At 52.5% G+C, this 25207-nt stretch overlaps 3 pseudogenes; all 3 read right to left on the reverse strand.

Moving 5' to 3' along the window:
- Positions 1-1974: 1974 nt before the first annotated feature.
- LOC147598945 (protocadherin gamma-A10 pseudogene) lies at positions 1975-4801 on the reverse strand (annotated as a pseudogene).
- A 6663-nt stretch (positions 4802-11464) lies between these two features.
- LOC147598946 (protocadherin gamma-B5 pseudogene) lies at positions 11465-14081 on the reverse strand (annotated as a pseudogene).
- On the reverse strand, positions 13992-18893 carry LOC147598947 (protocadherin gamma-A10 pseudogene; annotated as a pseudogene).
- Positions 18894-25207: the final 6314 nt, after the last annotated feature.

Here is a 25207-nt window from a genome sequence, read left to right on the forward strand (position 1 = left end):
AGCAAGTAGAAGCCGTTCCACCCATACACCATCCTTCTAGGTACACACTTGTGCTCAAATACTTTCTTCTCAGAGGATTACCATTGCCTTTCTGGACAGCAAATCCAGGATCACACCATGAATGGCACAGACCTATGCACCAGCCATGAGATCAAACCATCGGCCAAGACAAAAACACACTGACCCACCTACTTTCCTGGTTGGAAGCCAGGCTCTCACTCTCCTTGCTCTGCATACACAGCTTTTACTTGAACCATGGCCTATACCCAATGTTTGGGCCATGGATCAGGCACAGGCAGAAGAGCATTTCACTCTGCAACATTCTGGGGAAACAGAAGTAGATCAATGTCTTTGTCAATGTCTACAGTCTTGGCAGCTGTATCCTTCAATGTATGGATGGAAACTGCTCCCCCAGAGTGATAATTTTCACAGATCTCTACTTTTAAAGGACTATCAAACTAATGGAAGCCCAGCTTTAGAGCATAACAAAAAAAAAAACAAGGAAGGAATAGGAAACCTGCAGAAGTGAAGGCATCATATCTTAACAGTTCAGATAACGTCAACTGTAGGAGATACATGAGATGGGTACTTAGCTGGTTACAAGTACATGCGAGGATCACCCTGGAATGCGCAAAATAGACCGTAGCCACTGTTCCCCAAGGAATTTCTTTGGACAATAAGAAAATACACAGGAACACAACTATGGCACCCACATAACAACTTGGAGAAAGTCAATATTGGCACCTACCTTTTAGACATTTCGAACCATACCACAGTGAAGTCTTCCACCACCCTGTCTCTGTGTACACAGAACGCCTCAGTGTGCTCAAATATCATGGAAGGGGAAGCAAGGTTTTCAAACAGACATCGTTGAAGTAAATGTTTCCCCCACACTTCTCCTCAAAGAGAAGAAGGGTCACAACACGGACGTATGCTTAGAGACTTCTCTGCTCATCACGCTCATTTGAAGAAACACAAAATGTTCTAAAGGCCATAAGCGACATGCAGCTCAGTTAAAGACTCAGTCAGCAGTATCAGCTCAAAGATATCATCATTCTTCAGCACATGGACAATTTGGATGGAACATGACTCTGGCACTGTTAATGCAATGTTTACATCTACACCCAATATCTACCATCCACAACAAAAGCTGCATCCTACATCACAGTGCACAAATTGAGTAGCTTCCACACCCAGAAATTCCTGACAAAAATACCCTCCCATTCTCTACATTCACACCTCTCTAATCCTCACAAAACATCAGCAGTTGCTTCCTATGAGCAAGAGCCATTAATAACTCCTCACAGATTGCATCGTTACCATTGATTTTCATCATATGTATGTAGACCCTACCAAAATAAAAGATGCACAGACAGCTTGTCCATTACCACGAGGTCTATCAACTCTTACCATGTGTATTTAGCAAGCAAAAACATTTATTCCAGGAACATTTTAACATAGACACATTTAACATTTCTCCAAGGAATTTCTTTGGACAATAAGAAAAGAAAAATGCACAGGACCACAACAACAGCTATCAATTAAGACCGTCACAACAAACTGGAAACACAAAGGAAGAACCTCAGAGGACTCCCCAAAAAAGTGACAACAATGTGTTTTAGGCAAAAATCTTGTAGGAAGATTAAACTCATATTGCATGAAACCATAGCTAGGCACTGAACAGGGAAAGGAGCAAAACGTATCTCTTCTCTAATTCAACAGCTCCTCACACACAGCTCCCACAGCTCTCATCTCCAACCCTTCACAGCTTGCGTGGTGATCCTTGACAAGCGTGATCTGCATGAACGTCTTCTCAAAAGACCAGTTCCCCACACCACTTCCCTGAAATAACTACCACCATCAGGCCATGGACGTATGGGCGGAGGGAGGGCACATTTCCTGAGAGGTTTGAAAGCACAGAAATGACACACACATACATCCACCTCTTCTACTGCATTAATAGCTGCTTTACATCTACTTCCCCTACCGGAGAAAGGACAGAACACCAAAGCACCCTCACTTCTCCTGCCTTCCACACCAGGTAGAAGGCTGATGAAAGCTCCAGAAAATGACCTACGTGAACAACAGGCGCCAACACACAGAGTCTCTGTACAGGTAGCTATGCCCCGCCTTATCTTCGTGCACGGAGGAAAGGTAATGGAAAACAAAAAAAGAAATTGAGACTCCAATAAAAGAAAGCCAGGAGAAGCACACCGCACGTCGTGAACCTCCTTAAAGCAAGGCTCCTCCCTCTTGAAAGCTTAAAGAACTCCTTGTAAGCAAGCCTCCCCATGCAGGACACAGCGCGGGGCAAGGGGAGGGGAGAAGCGTAGGGACGCGTGGGAGAGAAAGCCCGGCCAGAGGAACTCACCGGCGGAGGGGCGGGGTCGGCGCGGCAGGCGGCCGCAGGGTCCTCCCCGAGCAGCGGCGCGGGCTCGTCGGGCGGCGGGCGGGCCGGGAGGGTGTCGCAGCAGCTGTCGCCCGGCGAGCGGAGCTGGCTCTTGCGCGAGCCGGCGGTGAGCGACACCTCGTGCGAGTAGGAGTGCAGGAAGGCGCGGACGCCGTCGATGCCCACGAAGTGCGAGGCCGGGACGCCGCGCAAGGCGCCGCTGCCCGCCGCCAGCAGCTGCTCGCGGCGCCAGCGCCAGCGCCGCAGGCGCAGCGCCAGCAGCAGCAGCAGGAAGGCGAGGAAGAGGCAGGACACGGCCGCCACGGCCACCACCAGCCAGCGCGTCAGGCTGCCGGCCGGCTCGCCCGGCGCCGCCGCCGCCGCGCTGCCCAGCTCCGACAGCAGCTCGGCCACGCTCTCGGCCAGCACCACCGTCAGCGTGGCCGTGGCCGACAGCGCCGGCCGCCCGTGGTCCTTCACCACCACCACCAGGCTCTGCCGCGCCGCGTCGCGGGCCAGCGGGAAGCGCGCCGTGCGCACCTCGCCGCTGTGCAGCCCGACGCGGAACAGCCCCGGCTCCGGCGCCTTGGCCAGCTCGTACGACAGCCACGCGTTCTGCCCCGCGTCCGCGTCCACCGCCACCACCTTGGCCACCAGCGCCCCGGGCTCCGCCGACCGCGGCGCCAGCTCCACGCCCGCCCCCGGCGCCGCCGGCGGGTACAGCACCTGCGGCGCGTTGTCGTTCTCGTCCACGATCGACACCCGCACCGACACGTTGCTGCTCAGCGCCGGCGCGCCGCCGTCCTCCGCCCGCACCCACAGCCACACCTCGCGCACCTCCTCGTAGTCGAACGACCGCAGCGCGTACAGCGCGCCCGTCTCCGCCTGCACCGACACGTACGACGACAGCGGCGCGCCCCGCACACGCCCCTCCGACAAGCGGTACCGCACGCGCGCGTTCTGCCCCGAGTCCGCGTCCGCCGCGCGCACCGTCAGCACCAGCGCGCCCGCCGCGTTGTTCTCGGACAGCCGGGCGCTGTAGCTCGCCTCCGCGAACACCGGCGCGTTGTCGTTCACGTCCAGCACCCGCAGCCACAGCACCGCGCTGCTCCACAGCGCCGGCGACCCGCCGTCCGCCGCCCGCACCGTCACGTTGTACTCCGACACCTCCTCCCGGTCCAGCTCCCGCGCCGTCAACACGCGGTAGTAGCTGCCCCGCGAGCTCTGCAGCCGGAACGGGAGCCCCTCGTCCAGCGAGCACCGCACCTCGCCGTTGGCCCCCGAGTCGCGGTCCTGCACGTGCAGCAGGGCCACCACCGTCCCCGACGGGGCGTCCTCCGAGATCTCGCTCAGCGACGACGACACTGTCAGTTCGGGCGCGTTGTCGTTGACGTCTGTCACGGTGAGCGCGACTTTCGCCGTGTCGGAAAGACCGCCGCCATCCCGTGCCTGCACCTCCAGTTCGTACGAGTCGCCTTCCTCGAAGTCCAGGCTCCGCACCAGCGCGATCATTCCTGTCTCCGCGTCCAGCTGAAAAACCTGGGAGGCTTTTTCTAAGACTGGCTTCAGCGAATATCTGACTTGACCGTTCATCCCTTCATCGGCGTCCGTGGCAGTCACAGTGACGAGGGCCGAGCCCACGGGCACGTCCTCCGGCACACGCACTGTGTACTCCGCCTGGCTGAACACGGGCGCGTTGTCGTTCGCGTCCAGCACCACCACGTGGATCCGCGCCGTGCCCGTACGCACCGGCTCGCCGCCGTCGGTCGCCCTCAACACCAGCTCGTGAAACGCCGCTGCCTCACGGTCCAGCGCCTTCGCCAGCACCAGCTCGGGACGCTGAGCCCCGGCAGGGCCCGCCTGCACGGCCAGCGAGAAGTGCTCGTCGCCGCTCAGCTCGTAGCTCCGCAGGGAATTCGGGCCCGAGTCCGGGTCGTGAGCCCTGGCCAGGGGAAACCGCGATCCCGGGGCTGTCGTCTCGCTTATTCTCTCCTCCAGCTCACTTTCCTTGAAGCTGGGGGCGTTGTCGTTAATGTCCCTGATTTCCACTTCGATTTCGTGAATTTCCATGTCCCCCTCCACGATCACCTCACAGCGCAGCACGCATTGCTGCACACTCTCGCACAGCTGCTCTCTGTCTATCCGCTCCACCGTCACCAAATGTCCCGTCTTCCCGTGCAGAGAGAAATACTGCGTCCTACCTCTTTCCAAGATGCGGACGCCGTGGTCGTGGAGCGCCGGCAGCTGCAGCCCAAGGTCCTTGGCCACGTCGCCCACGAACGAGCCCTTGGGCAGCTCCTCGGGAACCGAGTAGCGCAGCTGCCCCCACGCCGCCTCCCACGCCGCCACCAGCACGCACCACAGCACGGCTCGCTCCCGCCGGCTCCAGCGCTTCCCCGCCGCGCACATCGCCGCCGCGACCCCACCGACAGCTCCCCGCCGCCGATGCCACTGGACCCTCCCCCTTGCCGCACCACGGCTCCGCACTGCTGGGATCCTCTCACACCGCCCGCCCGCCGACACACACAGCGAGAGACCGAGACAGCCGGCCCGCAGCGGGCGGGGCTGCCTCCAGCGCTCCGGCCTTCCTCTCGCTCCTCCTCGGTCAACAGCGGCGCCCGCAGCCTCCTCCCGGCACTGCAGGCACCGACAGCTGCCCGGCAGCAAATGCCCACCAGAAAATGCTCCTGCCGCAGCTATCAATAAGTAATCACAAACAGAAAAAAGCAAAACCGTTGCCATCTTTTCATGTCAAAGCTAACAAGGCTTTCCACCTTCCCAGCATTTCTTTCTTTTCCTCATGCAATGCTCTGTCGTTTGTCCCACCATCACTTCTTCTTTCAGAGAGAAAACGTTTACGCTGAGAAATATATCCCCCAAAGGGTAATGTGTATAACTGTATAGTAAGATAGCAGAACGACCTTTATTCTTTTGTTTCTGATTCAGAGAACTTCCTTCTTTTGCTTCTCTTTAGTTGAGGGGCTCACTACAGAAAACTAGAAAGCCATGACAAGTCTTTCATAGAATCAAAGAATGTTTTGTATTGGAAGGGACCTTTGAAGATCAGCCTATCCTAGCCCTCCACCACGGGCAGGGACACCCTTTGGTAGATCAATCTACTCAAAGACATGTCCAAGCTGACCTTGAGCACTTCCAATGATGGTGCATCCACAACTTCTCTGGGCAACGTCTTCCATTGTCTCACCACCCTTATCGTAAAACATTTATTCCTTACCTCCAATCAAACCTACCCTCTTTCACTTTCAAATCCTTACCCCTTCTCCTGTCACATCAAGTCCTGTCCAAAAGTCATTCTCTGTCCTATAATCCTCCTTTATCTATATCGAAGCCTCAATAAGGTCTCTGCATATCCTTCTCTTCTCCAGGCAGAGGAATTTTAGCTGTCTTAGCCTTTCTTCACAGTCCTTTCACGGTTTTGTAGCCCTCCTCTGCTGCTGCTCTAACAGGTTCCTGTCTTTCATATACTGCAGGCTACAGAGCTGCATGCATACTTGAGCCACAGTTTCACAAAGATTTAGTAGAGGAGGATGTCATAGTTTAGCCCCACTTGGGCCAATCTACACAGTCTCTCTCTCACTCCCCACACCTTGCTTGAGAGGCTCACAATGGAAAAGTGCAAAGCCACATCTAGTCTTTCATAGAACCAAGAAATTATTTGGGTTGGAAGGGACCATAAAGATCATGTAGCCTGACATTGCCCCCCGTAGAGTAAGCAGGGACAGCCTCCAGTAGATTCAGTTGCTCAAAGACTTGTCCAACATGACCTTGAATACTTACAATGATAGAGCATCCACATCTCAGAAAACTTGCTGATGATGCCCTCATTCCCACTGTCTATGTCACCGATAAAGATATTCTTGAGATATATTAAATACTACTGGTTCAAATACAGACCTTTGAGGGACACCACATGTAACCAGTTTCCACTTGGACATCGAACAGCCGACTGTAACTCCAACTGTAACTCCGCCGACGTCCGCTCCTCAGAGTTTCTTAACCATCTAACAGCGACCAGTCAAACCCATTTCTCCCCAGTTGAGTTTCCAGCATGGACTGGGGGACACCCTTCACACATTCTCCCACTGACCCATAGTCTCTTCATGGAATCCTTGTCTGAGCTGGGCTGCCACTCTGCACTTTCAGGATGGCACTACAGATGTGCTTGCTTCATTACTCTCCAGACAAGGGTGTCTCTGAGAGCACACGTAGGTCTAGGAAAGCCTTCCTCTTTACAGCTGTGAACATCCAAGGTGTGTATGGAACTGCCCTGCACTCAGAAATTGGAACAGATGGCACCTTCCCCATTTAATCATTTGATCAAACACCTGAGGTCGAGCTGTATCTCATGACAACATGCGAGGCAAGAGTTAGAAAGATACAGAGGTTAATGGATCAGGTGGAAAAACATTTATTAGGGCAAGAATTTACTACTGAGCAAATAGCATGGTACTCCATCATGCACACGGTTGTGTTCACTATGGCAAGCAAGTAAATGACCACCTGTTCTTCTATAGCCTCACAACGAGAGCTCCCCATCTTACTTCCAAAACTCTACACAACTTGTGAGTTTGCTTCTGACCTTCTCATAAATGACAAAAATTTATCATCAGAGGATAATGCACTATGATCACACCAAGAGAGGAAGTACATTATTCTCCTCACCACCATTTTCAGAAGAAAGAGAGGGATTCTAAAGCACATGAAAGAGAAACAGACAATGTAAAAGAGAAGTGATCACCCAACAGAGAATAGATCTTCAAACTAACAGCTTAGGGAGAATCTCCTCCCCTCTTGCACTGTTCCACAGAGATGTGACCCCAGTCACATTCACACATATACCCCACCCAACAATAACCAAAACCAAAGATATCCTCCCGTCTCTTGACTTTCACAGGCACTGTAGCGTGACCAAGAAGCATGAACACACAACACATTGCTAAATGAAGCCATCCTGAGAATTTCAAGTAAACCTACATAACAAGTATAGCGGGTAGAGAAAAACAAAAACACAAATCGGACAAGCAAGGCAAGGAAGCATTAGAGGAGAAAGTGGTCTCAGAGCAATTCACTGGGAAGATTGCTCAGTCTTACTCTGGACTACACAGAAGGGGGATTTCTTTTAAGAAATAATCATCACCTCTCAGCAATTGTTTTAATACATGGCCTACTCATCTCCCACAAATATCAAACTGCAAGTTTAAAGGCTGCATCAAGGGCATCTTTCTCAAGCTAAGTCCTCAGAGAAATTACAACAGCTGCTCTTTTAGCTTCTGCTTCATTTCTCTCACACATACAATTGTGTTTATGTGGCTGAAGTAGTATTTTCTGCAAAACAACACTCAGGAAGAGGAAGAGATGGGCCATGTCCTGCCTCTTCCTTGCCTTCCTCCAAAATTGGAACAGATCTGACCTTCCCCATTTGACCAAACACCCTCGGGTCTAGCTATAGCACATGACAGCAAGTAAAGTAAGAATTAGAAGCATACAGAAATGAACAGAGCAATAGGAATAACATTTCTTACACCAAAATTAGTGTCATGATTTAGCTAAAATACCACACATTTGCTCACTCACTTCCCCCTCCGTGGGACAAGGAGAAGAATTGGGAATGAAAGGCAAAACTCCTGGGCTTAGATAAAAACAATTGAAGAGAACAACAGAGGAAGAGAAAACAGAGATGGAAAACAAAACCAATAACAGAAGCATGTAATGTACAGTAAAATTGCTCACAGGGAAGCCTCATGCCCCAAGCAGCAAAACCTGACCCTCACCACCATCCCCACTTTAGGCACTGACCATGAGGTCATATGGGATGGAAAAGCCCTTGGGCTAAGTTGGGTGAACTATCCCAGCTCTTGGCTTATTAGGAAATTATCCCAGCTCTGTCTCCCAGACACAGGTGCCACCAGCTTCACCACCTCTCCCAGCTCAGCCAAAAATTAACACTAATCTAGCCACAATCAGGACACTTATTGAGCAGAAACAACTCACACTTTATGCACAGCACTGCAACTGTGTGACTTCTGGAGCACCTATGAGAAGTGGGGAAATTAGCATCTCTTCTTCTACTGCTCAACCTCTGTCATCTTTTAGCCCCGCTCAGGACCAAGCTACACTCCCCCCACCCTCCAACACATCTTCTCCAAGTCTTCTCTCAAGCCTTCAACGAGTTGCAGGTTTACTTCTGATCCTCTTAACTGGCAAAAATATATCATGAGATGACAATGCACTATGATCGCACCAAGAAGGGAGGTACGTTTGTCTGCTCAGCACTATCCTCAGAAGAAAGATGACTCTAAATACCATGAATGTGCAATCGTTGAGGTAAAACACGAGTGGTCATCAAGGTAATGAACTAGGTGGAATGTCCTACTCTCTTTAATCATGCAAACTATTTCATAGAGATGCAACTTGTACCCTAGTCATGCTCTCATCTACTCGCCATACCAAAACCAGAACACAAGTGTACAAGAGACTTACCCTCTTCCTTCTTTCTTTCCTTCACGGACACACAGTTCCACTTCCCATCCACAACACCCAGGGAAACACAGGAGAAAGAGGATGGAGGTTCAGAAAAGCCCAGGGTTCTACTTCTGTACAGTACAGATACACATACACCCTTACTAACACATAGCATTTTAGACAGCACAGCTTTTGGAGACAATTTTTTTGCCTTGTCAATGTCCACAATCTGCAGAGCTCATTACTCCCAAGAGCTTCACCACACACTGAACCATTTTGTTCAGCACAAGCTCTATGGCAAGAACCTCTCCACTGAGCCTCCTTTATGAGTGAATGGTGACACAGGAAGTGCCAGTTCGCACATTTGTTCATGGAAACATAGATCAGTGCTAATGGCCCAAGAAGAGAAAGGAAGACCAACTGCCCACTACCCCCAGCGTGAGGTCAGGAAAGGTCTCTGCATCAGGTTAGGCAAGAAGGCCTTCCTGAGAACACCATACAGGAGGAGGCTCCTCTACCGCTCCATCACTCTCTGCCACCAACCCCGCTTTCAAGCTCTAGGTCACTGGATCACTTTGCACTGGTTGTACTACAGCTACCCAGGAGGCAGGAAGAACTGCAGTGAACCTGTCCAGTGAACCTGTCCAGCCAAGCCATCTGCTTGGCTCCCCTCAAACTGCAGGGAAAATGGCTTTGCAAGTGCAGCAAGAGGAAGAACAGGTACATCTGCCTATTTCATACCCCACAACACCAAAAATGAGAATGACAGCAGCACTATGACAGAACTGTTTTGCTGCAAATTCTTCTGGTGTGCCTGTTTTACCCACATGTGTCTATTCTCAACAGTAGTTTTGAACCGGATGAGAGGAACTGACTTGCTTTAAAATGCTGATTCATCTAAAGATACAGCTAATATGGGAAAAGGCCTTCAAGTAGGACTTCAATCTTAAGTAGGGACTCTAAGTTGAAGGACTCTAACCTGTGATTTCCCTTTTAAATGCAGCACGTGGATTTGGGGTGTAAAAGATCGATGCTTATAAGTAAAGTACTGATCTAATTCTTGTAGCTTCATCTTGTTAGGATACCTTTTCAACAAAATACTCTAGGATAGCAGGAGTAGAAAAGTTCAGTTGCACACCCTAAACTATGCGGACCATTTGTGAAGGTGTAAATGATGTGTAAATGATAATTTACATGTAAATGTAAATTAGATAATTAGATAAATTAAATAAATTAGATAATTTACATTTACATGTAAATGTAAATAATTTACACTTAAATGTATATTAGGTACTTCATTCAAGTACCTAATCGCTGTCATTCTGTGTATCTCATTGTAGGTTCAGGTATGTTCTCTGGACGGGTATAGCCTTCCCTGGTAAAACAGGTAGGCACAACAACGGTTGCCACAGGTGGCTGAGAGACCAAATTGCTCGCTTTAGAATTCCTGTCAAGGGGATCAACCAGGTCCAAGCACCTCTCTTTGGGAAGAGGGGACAGGAAGAGAAGGCAATGGAACGCAAAACGTGAAGCTTTGTCTTTTTCTTGAGATCTCATTCTACACCATCACCTCTGTATGAGAGAGAGACCAGAAAAGATAAAAGAGGGACCTACCACCCAAAAAAGACATGAGAAATAACTGCACAAAGGGCTTTATCGTGCCTGGATAAATTTTATCCATCCCATTAATTACGCCATTTCCGCAGCAGCCTTCTTCCAAAAGATGAGAGGGCACTTGGCAGAAGAGGAGAACAATCACTAGGGAGGAACAATCTGTAACCTCTCAACTCATGGAGAAAACACACACCTTTCCTTTGGGAAACCAACAGGTTTGCATCCGGCTAGCAACCACGTTCAAACACATCAGTTTGGGAAAAAAAGTGATAAGGAAGGAAAAAATTCTCTAACAGAAAGCCTCCCCCACACTTTCTGTCGTGCACAATCATTAATTTGCCACGTCACCATTACTAACCCATACGATACCCTGTTCCTTTCTTCACCGAGACGCCGATCAGCACTTCCCATCCACAAAGGTTAAACCGTCCCACTACTGCTACCATTTCTGCAGCAGCATTCCCCCAAAAGATGGGCAACATTCTTCTGTCACTAGGGACGAAGTATCTGTCACCTTTCCATTCATGGAGACACATTCACCTTTCATTTGGGAGTCCAATATCGAAAAAGCATTAACCAATGGGTTTGTGTCCACCTATCAACCAGGGGCAAGTACATTAGTTTGAGAAAAAGCGATCAGGAAGGAAAAATCTCCAACACCATGTGACAATCCCGAGCCTGTCACACACAATCATTGGGTCTCATTCTACACAGTAAGGAGTCACAGTCAATAACTCATATGGTTTTAGCATAGGAGTTGTCGACAAAACCTGTCAGTTGAACACGAACCTGTAACCACTTCAGAAAAAAAGGAGCACAGCAGCTAAGTGCCTGCTCTGAGTGTGGAAGGGACTTGGAGTGTGAGCAGAAGGCAGTCACCCCGATCTTTCGTTCCTTCACGGAGACACACACCAGCACTCCACATCCACACCCCCCCAAGGAAAACCCACGGCAAAGAGGACGGGGTTCCAGAAAGGTTCAAGACAAGCAACGAGAACGCGCGGGCTGACAGACCTGCGGTGCGTCGGGGTCCGCGGGCGGCTCTCCCGCGCCGATGCTGCTGCTCGGGCTCCGCTTCCCGCCGGGCTCCCCGCCGAGCAGCTCCTCCGCGGGCAGGCTGGGCAGCGGCGGCGGCAGCCAAGAGGCCTCTGCCATGGCGCGGCCCGGCGCCACGGCCAGGTTGTAGCAGTAGGGCAAGGTGCCCTCGCAGAAGTCGGCCGGGAAGGCGGCGCCGGCCACGGAGAAGCGCTGCGCGCCCAGGCAGCGCAGGACGGCGGGCGGCCCGGCCCCGCGCACCCGCGCCAGCACGGCCAGCGCCACGCTGAGCAGGAACAGGGCGGAGAGGAGCGCCAGCGCCAGCACCAGGTAGAACTGCAGCTCCGCCGGCGAGTCGGCGCCCGCCGCCCGCTCGCTCAGCTCCGGCAGCGCCTCCTGCAAGCTCTCGGCCAGCACCACGTGCAGCGTGGCCGTGGCCGACAGCGCCGGCTGCCCGTGGTCCTTCACCACGGCCACCAGCCGCTGCTTCGCCGCGTCCCTCTCCGACACGGCCCGCGCCGTGCGCACCTCGCCGCTGTGCAGCCCGACGCGGAACAGCGCCGGCTCCGGCGCCTGCACCAGCTCGTACGACAGCCACGCGTTGCGCCCCGCGTCCGCGTCCACCGCCACCACCTTGGCCACCAGGTACCCGGGCTCCGCCGACCGCGGCACCACCTCGAACGGGGCCGGGGCTGCTGCCGACCCCGCGGTGTCCGCCGCCGCGCCTGCCGCCGGCCACAGCACCCGCGGCGCGTTGTCGTTGCGGTCCAGCACGAAGATGCGCACCGTCGCCGTCGAGCTCCGCGCCGGCGAGCCGCCGTCCTGCGCCCGCACTGCCACCGCGAACTCGCGGCACTGCTCGTAGTCGAACGAGCGCTGCGCGTACACCGCGCCGCTCTGCGCCTCCACCGACACGTACGGCGCCGCGCCCCCGCTGCCGCCCGCCAGCCAGTAGCTCACGCGCCCGTTGGCGCCCGCGTCCGCGTCCCGCGCGTGCACGTGCAGCACCGCCGCGCCCGCCGCGTTGTTCTCCGCCACGTAAGCGCTGTAGGCGGCTTCCTCGAACACCGGCGCGTTGTCGTTCACGTCCGACACCTCCAGCACCAGCGCCGTGCGGCTGGACAACGACGGGCTGCCCCGGTCCCTGGCAGTCATGCTGATATTGTAAGCGGAGACCGTTTCCCTGTCCAGCGCACTGGCTGTTACTAGTTTATAGGTGTTCTCTGATGACGCTTCTAGTCTGAAAGGCAAATCGCCGTCGATGGTGCAGCTCACATCTCCATTATCTCCCAAGTCTCTGTCACGGACGTTGATCACGGCTACAACCGTGCTCGGGACCGAGTCTTCGGGTATCGGGTTCAAGATCGGCAGGAGGGAAACGGCTGGCGCGTTGTCGTTCACATCTAGAATCTCTATGTGCACTTTGACACGCGCATTCAGCCCACCCCCATCCCTGCCTTCAACAGTCGTTTCATAATATTTTTCTTCTTCGTAATCTAAGGGGCCTGTAACCTTCACGTCCCCTGTCCTGGAGTCCAGAGCAAAGAGCTGGCGAGCACTCTTTGCGATGTCACTGAAAGAGTAGGTAATTTCTGCATTTGCACCTTCGTCGCCGTCAGTAGCTGTCACCTGAAATGCCAAGGACCCCACCGGCAGGTTTTCCAGCAGTTGAACCTTGTAGATCTCTTTGGTGAATACCGGCGGGTTGTCATTTGCATCGGTCACGTTAATCTGAATCCGAGCAGTCGCAGATCGGACTGGATCCCCACCATCCACCGCCGTCAGTATCAGATGGTGATTGCTCTGCTTTTCTCGATCTAAACTTTTCTCCAGCACTAATTCCGGCTGCTTCGTCCCATCAGGACCCTCCTTCACTACAAGGGAGAAGAGCTGGTTGGGGCTAAGTTGGTAGCTTTGTAATGAGTTCGCCCCAACGTCGGGATCTCTGCCACTGGCCAGGGGGAACCTGGCGCCGGGAGGCGTGGACTCGTTCATTTCCATGGCAACGAATTCTCTGTCAAACTGCGGCGCATTGTCATTGATATCCTGGATAGTAACGCTCACATGAAATATATTGAAAGGGTTTTCCACGACTGCCTCCAAACTGAGGACGCAGGGCGACACGACCCCGCAGATGCTCTCTCGGTCTAGCCTCTCGTTTACCCGCAGATTTGTATTCTCTTCCCCCAGAGTGAAGTATCGTTTTTCGTCACCGGACACGATCCGCAGCTTGCGCGCCGGCAGCTCCGCCGCGCTCAGCCCCAGGTCCCGCGCCAGCGGCCCCACCAGCGAGCCTCTGCCCAGCTCCTCGGGGATGGTGTAGCGGATCCGCTCCGCCGCCGCCCGGTAGCACAAGCCCAGCAGCAACGCGGCCAGCAGCGCGACTCGCCCGGCGGCTGCCCAGCCCTGCGCTACCGGTCGGCCCTCCATCCTCTGGTTTGCAGAAGCGTATTCTGCAGACGACCTTCAATTAGGCTTTCCGAGCAGCTGAATCAGTCCTTGAGATACAGAAGTCACTTAAACCCCTGTTGCCGGACGGAGGACGGGCTGAGTCGGTCGATTCCTGCTCTTCTCGGCTCTGCTCCGTGCGCAGGGGCACTGCGCGGGCGCCGGGGCCCGGGAGGAGCCGACGGCGGAGCTGCTTCTCTGCCTTGGCCAACAGTGACACCCTGAGTCCGTGCCTCAGAATCGCAGCGTCCGAGAGGAGGGGAACAGCCGGAAGGTCCCGCCCTGCGCGTCCTCAAACCGCACTCCCCGGTGGGTTGGAAAGTACCACCGTGAGAGAAACGGCGGACGGGACGAACGCTGAGGAACTGCTCGTAGACACCGGATTGATTTTCGAGAGTTGGGAGACCCGTAGGTAGCAGTCAGCTTTCCCGCTTTGAACGGTGATCGCTGACGGACGAGCAAAGCCGGGAATCCCAGCCACCGAAAAAACCACAGCGGTCACAACACTCCTACCGGATCCCACCTCTTTCGACATTCAAAACCCAGAATCGCCGTATCAGTGCCATACAAACAAACTCAAATTTCTTTTGGCTGTGTCTCAGACAAACCCTGTCCTTGCCTCCCAAACCGACTGCTGCTGCATCGGGTTTCAAGCCCTAAGAATGTTTTTTGGACAAATGTCAACGGCGGTGACTGTTGCTTGAAGAAGCCAAGAGAAAACAGACAGATCCCAAACTTATGAAAAGACGTTACATCTCACCTCCGTATTAAGAACTCGTGTCTTTTACGGTGTGGGGGGGGGGGAAACACGAAACGAAACAAACCTGAAGAAAGGCTGTATCACCTCATCTCCTTATGCAGAACACAGGAAACAGTCAGAAAACCCACCACATTGCCTACCCAGAGGACTAGCTCTCGCATGCGCACCATGCATCTCTGTAGATGCCAATGTCAAGATCTCCACCCCTTCTCAGTAAAGGTGTCCTTAAGAAATATGTTTTCCTGCTAGCTCTGGACATTCACTCAGTGGAGAGTAATTTCTTTTTCTCCAGCTGCACCTGTACACAGCTCACAGTAACAGATGAATAAACTGTCAGAACGAGAAGTTGGTTTGTATGTGCAGTGTTTCAGGAGTTGAGAGGTAGCAGGCACGTGGGCATCCCTATATGAGGTCAAGAGAAGGATGTGGATATTTACACAGGGACGAGCTGAAACTTGTCGGGGTCAGTTCACTGCCACCTATATGGCGACAGTTCCCTATTACAACCGAGACACACATTTTCATATATCTTTCTTTCATATATACAAAGACACGTAACTTACAGTACAATCGCTCACAGTGGAGCCTGATCCTCAGCTCCCTCCCAGGTAGCAAAACCCGACTCCACCCATCACTCCCACTTTAGTAAGTCAGCATGAGATCACAAGGGACGTAAGAGCCCTCGGGCTATTTTTGGTAAACTATCTTGGCTAATTAGCAAACTATCCAGCTTCGTCCCCTAGCCTCAGGTGCCACCAGCTCCACATCCGCTCCCAGCTCAGACGAAAATTAACTCTGTCCTAGCCACAAACAGCACACTGATACAGGGAATGGCAATGAAATTCTGGGAACTGGGTACTAGAAAGTACTTAAACATTTTCAAGTGTCGGAAGAAGATCCAGAGACTGAAAGTTCCTGTGATGGTTTAGCCCAAATCACCACACAGTTTCTCGCTCACTCTCCCCCTCCCCAGGGGGATGGGGGAGAGAATTGGGAAGGAAGGAGAACTCGTGGGTTGAGATGAAGACAATTTACTAAAATAAAAGGGAAAACTACAATAATAACAGAATATAAGGATATTAAAAAATATACAAAGTGAACAATATGTGTTTTCTCACCACCCGATGTCCCAATGACCGATACAGCCCGTCCCGAGCAGCGATCACGGAAACAAACCCGAGCAGCAAGCAAAGGAGCAAAAGGGAGCCAGCAAGGTAGGGGGAACGATGCCAGCCAAAACAAGCAGGAAGGATGGATGCCAGGAAGGCAGATACCCACCCTCGCCTGCCCCCACTTATATACTGAGCATGACGTTTATGGCATGGAATACTCTCTTTGGCTAGTTTGGATCAATTATGCTGTCTGTCTTTCTCCCAGCTTCCTGCATCTGCACATTAGCGAGACTCGGAAAGCAGGACGGTGTCCTTGGTCTCATTCACAACAACTGGTATCATCAGGGTGTTTATGAACATTCTTCACACACAAAATCCAAAACATACCAGCTACTGAGAGGAAAAATTAACTCCATCCCTGCCAAAACCAGGACAGTTCCCTATGCAGTTGCAGAAGAAAGGGAACCTTCCAGCATTAGAGAAAGATCAGTATGACGAGTTCTAGCCTGCCAGTAGATTCAGCACACATTCACAAGCTGGCGACCATCGTGAAATGTGAACCATGCACTTTGAAAGGTCTGTGGCTACCCTAAGAATCCCGTGCAGCGCATGCACAAAAGAAAGTTAAAAAAAAACGTACCTGAAAGGAAAGTTGGTCGCCGTTGTCTGCAGAAGGATCTGCGGCTGGAACGAGATCATCTAAAGGCTCAGCCGGTAGGCGGGTCGGGAGCGCGTCGCAGGAGCTGTCGCCCGGCGAGCGGAGCTGGCTCTTGCGCGAGCCGGCGGTGAGCGACACCTCGTGCGAGTAGGAGTGCAGGAAGGCGCGGACGCCGTCGATGCCCACGAAGTGCGAGGCCGGGACGCCGCGCAAGGCGCCGCTGCCCGCCGCCAGCAGCTGCTCGCGGCGCCAGCGCCAGCGCCGCAGGCGCAGCGCCAGCAGCAGCAGCAGGAAGGCGAGGAAGAGGCAGGACACGGCCGCCACGGCCACCACCAGCCAGCGCGTCAGGCTGCCGGCCGGCTCGCCCGGCGCCGCCGCCGCCGCGCTGCCCAGCTCCGACAGCAGCTCGGCCACGCTCTCGGCCAGCACCACCGTCAGCGTGGCCGTGGCCGACAGCGCCGGCCGCCCGTGGTCCTTCACCACCACCACCAGGCTCTGCCGCGCCGCGTCGCGGGCCAGCGGGAAGCGCGCCGTGCGCACCTCGCCGCTGTGCAGCCCGACGCGGAACAGCCCCGGCTCCGGCGCCTTGGCCAGCTCGTACGACAGCCACGCGTTCTGCCCCGCGTCCGCGTCCACCGCCACCACCTTGGCCACCAGCGCCCCGGGCTCCGCCGACCGCGGCGCCAGCTCCACGCCCGCCCCCGGCGCCGCCGGCGGGTACAGCACCTGCGGCGCGTTGTCGTTCTCGTCCACGATCGACACCCGCACCGACACGTTGCTGCTCAGCGCCGGCGCGCCGCCGTCCTCCGCCCGCACCCACAGCCACACCTCGCGCACCTCCTCGTAGTCGAACGCCCGCAGCGCGTACAGCGCGCCCGTCTCCGCCTGCACCGACACGTACGACGACAGCGGCGCGCCCCGCACACGCCCCTCCGACAAGCGGTACCGCACGCGCGCGTTCTGCCCCGAGTCCGCGTCCGCCGCGCGCACCGTCAGCACCAGCGCGCCCGCCGCGTTGTTCTCGGACAGCCGGGCGCTGTAGCTCGCCTCCGCGAACACCGGCGCGTTGTCGTTCACGTCCAGCACCCGCAGCCACAGCACCGCGCTGCTCCACAGCGCCGGCGACCCGCCGTCCGCCGCCCGCACCGTCACGTTGTACTCCGACACCTCCTCCCGGTCCAGCTCCCGCGCCGTCAACACGCGGTAGTAGTCCTCAAACGACTTCTCCAGCCGGAACGGCGGGCTCCCGACGATGCTGCACCGCACCTCGCCGTAGGCCCCCGAGTCGCGGTCCTGCACGTGCAGCAGGGCCACCACCGTCCCCGACGGGGCGTCCTCCGAGATCTCGCTCAGCGACGACCTAACCGAAATCTCGGGCGCGTTGTCGTTGACGTCTGTCACGGTGATTGTGACTCTCGCTGCGTCAAGAAGACTGCCCTTGTCTTCTGCCTGCACCTGCAGTTCGTACAGAGCCGCTTCCTCGAAGTCCAGGCTCCGCACCAGAATTGTCACTCCCGTCTCGGAGTCTAGCTGGAAAATCTGCGAGGCTTTGAGAGAAACCTTTTGAAATGAATACTTTACGCGCCCGTTCATCCCCTCGTCGGCGTCGGTGGCCGTCACAGTGACGAGGGTCGAGCCCACGGGCACGTCCTCCGGCACACGCACACTGTACTCCGCCTGGCTGAACACGGGCGCGTTGTCGTTCGCGTCCAGCACCACCACGCGGATCCGCGCCGTGCCCGTTCGTGGAGGCTCGCCGCCATCGATCGCCCTCAGCACCAGCTCGTGAAACGCCGCCTCCTCACGGTCCAGAGCCTTCGCCAGCACCAGCTCGGGACGCTGAGCCCCGGCAGGGCCCGCCTGCACGGCCAGCGAGAAGTGCTCGTCGCCGCTCAGCTCGTAGCTCCGCAGGGAATTCGGGCCCGAGTCCGGGTCGCGAGCCTCGGCCAGGGGAAATCGCGACCCCGGGGCTGTCATCTCGCTCACTCTCAGTTGTTTTTCTGCCTCTCGGAAGCTGGGGGCGTTGTCGTTAACGTCTGTGATTTCCACTTTGATTTTATAAATCTTCATTTCCCCCTCCACGATCACCTCACAGCGCAGCACGCATTGCTGCACACTCTCGCACAGCTGCTCTCTGTCTATCCGCTCCGCCGTCACCAAATGTCCCGTCTTCCCGTGCAGAGAGAAATACTGCGTCCTACCTCTGTCCAAGATGCTGAGGTAGCGAAGCGCCGGCAGCTGCAGCCCCAGGTCCTTGGCCACGTCGCCCACGAACGAGCCCTTGGGCAGCTCCTCGGGAACCGAGTAGCGCAGCTGCCCCCACGCCGCCTCCCACGCCGCCACCAGCACGCACCACAGAACGGCTCGGCCCCCGCTCCCTCCTCTCTCCGGCATCGCCAAGCCCTCCAGCAGCTGCCCCCTCGCCCCTCAGCACACTGTTGCCGCCCCGCGGAGGTGTCACCTCCGCGCCTTCCCCCGTTCAGCCCGGCTCGGCTCGCTCCCACCGTTCCGCTTCGGGCTCGGACCGTGCAGCCCCGCGGCTCGCTCACTGTTTCACCGCTGTTCCGGCGGCCGCTCTGCACCTTGCGGCCCATCGTGAGCCGACAGCGACACTTTGCAGCCGCAGACAGCAACTGCAGCGTTCCGGCGCTGGGAAGAGGCCTTCACCTGGCTGGCTTCCCTCTCCTGTTCAGCTAACAGCGCCTGCGGCAGCCTCGTGCTTGCCATTAACCCAAATAGCAGCGCTGGCAGATTCCTGGGACATGCATGCATTCAAGATAGTCTCCATAACAAGTCCTGTCCATAGTATGCTTCATTGAATCATAGAACTGTTTAGGTAGTAAGGGATCTTTAAAGGACATTCAGTCCAACTACCTGAAGGCATCTTCAACAAGATCAGGTTGCTCAGAGTCTCATCCAACCGGGCTTTGAATGTTTCCAGGGACGTGGGATCTATCACCTCTCTGGGGAACCTGTGCCAGTGCTCCACTACCCTTACTGTAAAAATTGCTTCTTTGTATCTAGTCTGAATCTACCCTCTTTTAGTTTAAAACCGTTACCCCTTGCCCTATCATAAGAGGCCTTACTGAAGTCTGTCCCTATCTTTTTTATAAGCCCTCTTTAAGTATTGAAAGGCCACAATAAGGTCTCCCTGGAGTGTTCTCCAGGCTGAACAATTTCAACTCTCTCAGCCTTTCCTCATAGGAGAGGTGCTCCAGCCCTCTGGTCATTTCTGAGGCCATCCTCTGAACCCACTCGAACAGTTCCGTGACTTTTCTGTGCTGCAGATCCCAGAGCTGGACACAGTACTGCAGGTGGGGTCTCACAAGAGTAGAGTTAGAGGGGCAGAATCACCTCCCTCAGCCTGCTAGCAATGCTGCTTATGAGGCAGCCCAGGATACAGTTGGCTTTCTGGGCTATGAGTACACACTACTGGCTCATGTCGTTTTTCACTCAACAGTACCTCCAAGTCCTTCTCCTCAGGGCTGTTCTCAATCCCTTCATCCCTCAGCTTGTACTGATACTGGAAGTTGCCCTTACCCATGCTGGCGTGGAAGTCACAGACACTGCACACGACCAACATGATCAAGCAAATGCCAATTTATTGTTGATACATCCCGGTTAATATAGCCCTTCTAGTTCCGTATCATGCTCAAGCTCTTTACTAATTGGTTAACTATATCATGCACGTGCTCCTAGCTAAAACTAAAATATGATTCGTTAAGTCTCTTTGTTCACGCGCACGGTCCTCTCCGCCTGCATCCTGCTTCATGTTCTGTTTTCAGTCATGTATACCAGCTGTTTTCCTTCTTCTCAAGGTTGCTTCATTACTTTCTCACAGGAAGCTTCATAACTTTCTCACGGGCGGCTTCATAACTTTCTCACAGGCGGCCTCCGCAATATCCTTGAAGCCTACTGCTCCCAAACATAGCAATTTCATTCGGTCTGGGTTGTTCACTAAGTGTCCCCGATTCTCCAGATATCCAACAAATTCCCCTTTTTGTTTTTGAACAATCCAGACTTCTGTCATCATACATTATACATATTCATGATTGCTAAGCAAAACTAAGTTTCACTATCTTCTAGTAATTTTCTATTATAGCATTCTTCTACCATTATAGATATAAAACTCCAGTAACTTTCTTATCTACAAGACCAGTGACTAGTTTTTTTGCAGGCCTCTGTTGAAACAAGCCATAAATTCTGCTAATAATGTTTCGTATGTTAAACCTTCCCTTCTCATTCCATGGCTTTCTTTCTGCGAGCGTGATTGCATTCCTTTCCCAAGGTCAGTGTGCTTTCACTGATACCATACTGGCTCAGCGAAATACCACATCTCCCCCTTCTTTGTTTATGAGAAGAGGCTTGTTTCAACGCTTTATCTATTAAAGTTTGCACACATTTTAACACACGGAATATAGATCAAAATACATATATAAAAAAGAATGAATAGGCATCCTACAGCTATTTGTAATAAGCTTATATCAATCCACCAAAAGGATTTCTGAATATATCAAAACCATCACTTTGTTGCAGTTTTTGTACTCCTTTTGCAAGTTTTCAATGCTTTTGTGAATAGATTCCGAATGATCAGACAGATTCATGCAGGAAAGCCCATCAAAATCCTGACAACCATGATTTTGTGCTAATAATAAAAAATCTATTGCTGATCTATTCTATTACCAACCCCACTACACCAAAGACACCGCTGAGCAAGAGGATGATGATCAGTGGGGTCAGAGCAGAGAAGGGAGGCAGGCGCAGCAGCTTCAGGGCGTCCCCTGTTGTTAATAGAGTGTGCTCTGGGTCCCTTCTTTCTCCTCCGCTCTGAGCCACCTCTGTTTATACCCTCAGCAGATTCAGTGGAAGAGTACTGACTAGATGTTGCTGCATGCGTGGCCAGCGCAAGGCCTGTCAAATATCTGCTCTGCAGGCTAACAGCGGTTCTGTTTTGTAAAGTAGCATAGCGTATAGAATCTATATCAGTTAGCAGTGTTGATAGTACCGATACAGTTGCATGTGCTTTCTTAGCAAGCCACCAGCCCAATTTATTTAGCGTAGTTAACGCCTAGGCACTTGCCACATCAGGTGCAAAGATTGAAGCAGCAATAATTTTACTTGGTTTCCAAAACTCTGTATTATCTTGGCAATCAGATTCAAAGCTATGTGTATTTCATTTAGGTCCTTTATGCTGTCTGGATTTTGATGTGTTAGTGCTTGCATGATTATACCATGCTGAATCGTTGCAGTGTATAGATCTTAAAGCATTTACAATCATTACCCCTCTAGAAACATTAGCTCTTGAAAAGTTAAAAAAAATAGACAGAAGTCCATCTTTACTGATCCCAAAAGTTCCATCTCTTGTACTTCAGCATTCAGCACTCGCAGCTGCTGTTGTTTTACACAGAGTTGCCGTCCTACCATTATCTGGCAGATTGACCAAGCATGTTCTGAAAGGGTCACTTGCAGATGACACAGACAGACAAATGGCGCCCTGCCCTGTGGCACCAGCCATAGTTACCCACACGTTTGTTCCCTCCATGACCGATGTCCATGGGGCTGCCACACAGCTTGTTTAATAATCTGAAGAACGCAAGGTGGCTTGGAACACTGGTCGTACCCATTGTGCAGGGATCCACTTGTTCACTGCTCCTGTAGAGACACAAGCATATCCTTTCCCCACGTTATAAGAGGGAATGGTCCTTCCCAATTACCTGTTTCCAGATTCTTAACCATCACTGAAGCTTGCCCTCGGATGGCCTCATGTACAGTAGATGATCCAAAATGTTTCTGTATTGGGGAAGAATTGTCACTCCAATGATTTAGAAAATTGAGCACATACATTGCTTTTGCTAACTTTTTGTTTGTAGATTTTCCTTCTATTTCCCCTTTTTTTAAATTTTTTTTAAAATTATTTATTTATTTATTTTTATTTTAACAGCATATTTTTAAGTGTACCATGGGCACATTCAATGACTGCCCGTCCAGTGGGGTGGGATACCAGTAACACGCTCGATGCCCCAAAGAGCAAGGAAGATTTGGACTGTGTGAGAAGCATACGCTGGCCCATTATCTGTTTTTATAGATAATGGGAACCCCCATGAAAGCAAACACTGATGTCCAATGTCGGCAAACATCTTTAGCACGTTCTCCTGTATGAGCAAACAATAAGCTGGAATGGGTATCAGTAGTTATATGTACATATTTGTGTTGGCCCAATGACGGGACATGAGTTATATCATATTGCCATAATTCTTGAAAGCACAAACCGGGCAGATTAACCCCATATAAAGATGGCATAATTGTGTTTTGGTAACTGCTATAGGAACGCACAATTGCCCAAGTTTGTTCCCGTGTCAGCTTAAATACTCTTTGAAGGGCTGTAGAGTTTTGGTGATAAAATTCATGGGATAGCTTAGCTTGCATGAGCGTGTTTGCAAAGAGGGCTGCATTAGTGAGAGCATCTGCTCTTGTGTTACCTTCTGTGTCAAGTATTGGAAGTGAAGTGTGAGCTCTCAGATGTACAATAAGGTAAGGATGATCCCGCACATGTAATACCGACAATATCTGTTGAAACTGATCATACAACAAAGGATTATTAATTTCCTTTAACATTGCCCATTCAGCGCATTGTATTACATTGACCACATAGGCAGATTCAGAGACAATATTGAGGGATTAATCTTTCCACTTATACAAAGCTCGTACCACCACTGCAAGTTCTACAGTTTGGGTTGAACCTTCTACCAATTGTACGTCATGATGCCACTTACCATTTTTATTCCACACAATCATGGTCTTGTGCGTTTTTCCTGATTGTTCCTGCACAACATCCTTCTCTCTAAACTAGAGAGACATGGTTTTGATGGACCCACCACTCGGTGGATAAGGAGTTGGCTGGATGGCCGCACTCAGAGAGTGGTGGTTAATGGCTCAATGTCCATGTGGAGACCGGTCACGAGTGGGATCCCTCAGGGGTCTGTGTTGGGCCCGGCCCTGTTCAACATCTTTGTCAGCGACATGGACAGTGGGATAGAGTGCACCCTCAGCAAGTTCGCCGATGACACCAAGTTGTGTGGTGCCGTCAACATGCTGGAAGGGAGGGATGGCATCCAGAGGGACCTTGACAGGCTGGAGTGGTGGGCCCGTGCCAACCTCATGAAGTTCAACCAGGCCAAGGGCAAGGTCCTGCACCTGGGTCATGGCAATCCCAGGCACAAACACAGGCTGGGCGGAGAATGGATTGAGAGCAGCCCTGAGGAGAAGGACTTGGGAGTGCTGGTGAATGAGAAGCTTAACATGAGCAGGCAATGTGCCCTTGCAGCCCAGAAGGCCAACCGCATCCTGGGTTGCATCAAGAGAAGTGTGGCCAGCAGGTCCGGGGAGGTGATTCTCCCCCTCTACTCTGCTCTGGTGAGACCCCACCTGGAGTACTGTGTCCAGTTCTGGAGCCCCCAACATCAGAAGGATGTGGACCAGTTGGAGAAGGTCCAGAGGAGGGCCACGAAGATGATAAAAGGGCTGGAGCACCTTTCCTGTGAGGACAGGCTGAGAGAGTTGGGGCTGTTCAGCCTGGAGAAGAGGAGGCTCCAGGGAGACCTGATAGCGGTCTTCCAGTACCTCAAGGGGGCCTACAAGAAAGATGAGGAGAGGCTGTTTAGTAGGGCCTGTTGCCATAGGACAAGGAGTAATGGTTTTAAAATAGAGGGGGGTAGATTTAGATTGGATATTAGGAAAAAATTTTTTTTACAATGAGGGTTGTAGAACACTGGAACAGGTTGCCCGGAGCGGTGGTGGAAGCCGCATCCCTGGAAACGTTCAAGGCCAGGCTGGATGAGGCTCTGAGCAACCTGATCTAGTTGAGGATGTCCCTGCTCCTTTCTGGGGGGTTGGACTAGATGACCTTTGAAGGTCCCTTCCAACCCTAACCATTCTATGATTCTATGATTCTATGCCCTCTGTATAAAATAACCCAAAAGAAGAATTATTTTAAATAGGGCCCTGAACAACAGCAAACCTTTGAACAAATTGAACAAGAAATTGTTCATGTGGTAGCCCTTGGGCCAGGCCAGACAGGGGAAGAGGTAAAAAAAATGTGCTCTACACTGCAGCTGGGAGAATGGCCCTACCTGGAGTCTCTGGCAGAAAGTTGGCTGCTACCTAGCTGGCTCTTTGCTTCCTCCTGCTCCCCACCCTGAGAGACTTATATTGTATCAAAAGTATTATAGTAAAAAATCACCTAGATCAACAAAGAATGAACTTTGATAAAACAGAAAAATGCAGCAGTGATGGAACCAGAACTGGCTTTTGCTACTAGCACTCAGCAACAGATCTTCAGTCTGTAGACCATGAACATGCTAAGTCACTTGCACCGGATACACTACCTGAGCAAACATTGCATTGTCTGTCCTACACTGACAGACTGTTACGATGGAAGGAGCCCAAAATTATGGACTGGATAAACTTAACAGACATTTTGGAGGGATGGGCCATAGACTAAGGGAGTTACATCTGTGTGTATGTATATTAAAAAGAAAAAGTTGATGATTAACTGGAAAGTGTAGGATCTGGGCATGATGTAGATGGTATGGAATAAGGAGTCAGGGCTAAACTACAACAGATGTCATTCACAACTCTGTCGGTTATAGCTCAGATTATTGGAAAGAGATGAGCATAGATAATCTTAGGTCCCTTTAGACGTGGAGAAC

Source organism: Chlamydotis macqueenii, chromosome 14, assembly GCF_036417535.1.
Source record: "Chlamydotis macqueenii isolate bChlMac1 chromosome 14, bChlMac1.mat, whole genome shotgun sequence".
Taxonomy (NCBI): Eukaryota; Metazoa; Chordata; class Aves; order Otidiformes; family Otididae; genus Chlamydotis; species Chlamydotis macqueenii.